The sequence below is a fragment of the Lipotes vexillifer genome, unplaced genomic scaffold, assembly GCF_000442215.2.
Source record: "Lipotes vexillifer unplaced genomic scaffold, Lipotes_vexillifer_v1.1 scaffold675, whole genome shotgun sequence".
Classification (NCBI taxonomy): Eukaryota; Metazoa; Chordata; class Mammalia; order Artiodactyla; family Lipotidae; genus Lipotes; species Lipotes vexillifer.
The window spans coordinates 418,892-420,278 of record NW_006794000.1 but is presented as its reverse complement, the minus strand read 5'-3'; positions in this window follow the sequence as shown (position 1 = coordinate 420,278).

Sequence of the window (1,387 nt, the reverse complement as noted above, 5' to 3'; positions counted from 1 at the left end):
ATATATATATATATATATATATATATATATATATATATATATATATTTCACATCTTCTTTTTCCATTCATCTGTTGATGGACACTTAGGTTGCTTCCATATCTTGGCAACTGTAAGTAATGCTACTATGAACATTGGGGTTCCTGTATCTTTTCGAATTCGTGGAGGTTTATTGGATAATTACCCAGGTACTCAGGAGTGGAATTGCTGGATCATATGGTAGTTCTATTTTTAGTTTTTTTGAGACCCCTCCATACTGTTTTCCACAGTAGCTGCACCAATTTACATTCCCACCAACAGTGTATAAGGGTTCCCTTTACTTCACATTCTTGCCAACATTTGTCATTTGTATTCTTTTTTTTTTTTGCTCTACGCTGGCCTCTCACTGTTGTGGCCTCTCCCGTTGCTCCAGACGCACAGGCTCAGCGGCCATGGCTCACGGGCCCAGCCACTCCGCGGCATGTGGGATCTTCCCGGACCGGGGCACGAACCCGCGGCCCCTGCATCGACAGGCAGACTCTCAACCACTGCACCACCAGGGAAGCCCTCATCTGCCCATTTTTAAATTGCATTGTTTGTTTATGTTAAATTGTATGAGCTTTTTATATATGTTGGATATTAATCCCTTATCAGTCATATCATTTGCAACTATTTTCCCCCATTCAGCAGATTGTCTTCTCATTTTGTTGATGGTTTTCTTTGCTGTGCAAAAGCTTTTAAGCTTAATTAGGTCCCATTTGTTTACGTTTGCTTTTATATCCTTTACTTTAGGAGAACAGATCCAAAGAGATATTGCTGCTATTTATGTCAAAGAGTATTCTGCCTATGTTTCCCTCTAGGAGTTTTATGGTATCTGGTCTTACATTTATTGAGTTTTTATGCCTTAAAATATTTTCCCTAGCTCAGTCTTATTCTAACTTAATGTTTTACAAATTGAATTTTCACCTTGGATTTGTTGCTCAATTCTCTTCCCTCACTCATCTTTATCAACCTTTGTTTTCTCTTCTGGGTTATAATATTTTCTTTAGCCTTTAGGTTACAACCGTGAATGAGTTATCTTAGTACGTATCTGACAGGCTTAAGTGGCATTTATAAGAACTCAATATCCCAGGTTTATAAGCATGAAAGTCATTGTTAAAACTCCTTTTGTGGGGCATATTAAAATGTACGTATTGACAATATTATAAAGCAGGGATGAATATAATGGAAAAAAACCAATTACTAGGACCACATAGTTTTCTATAAAACTTCTGAATTTCTTTCTTTTTTTTTTTTTTTTGCTGTATGCAGGCCTCTCACTGTTGTGGCCTCTCCCGTTGCGGAGCACAGGCTCCGGACGCGCAGGCTCAGTGGCCATGGCTCACGGGCCCAGCTGCTCTGAGGCATGT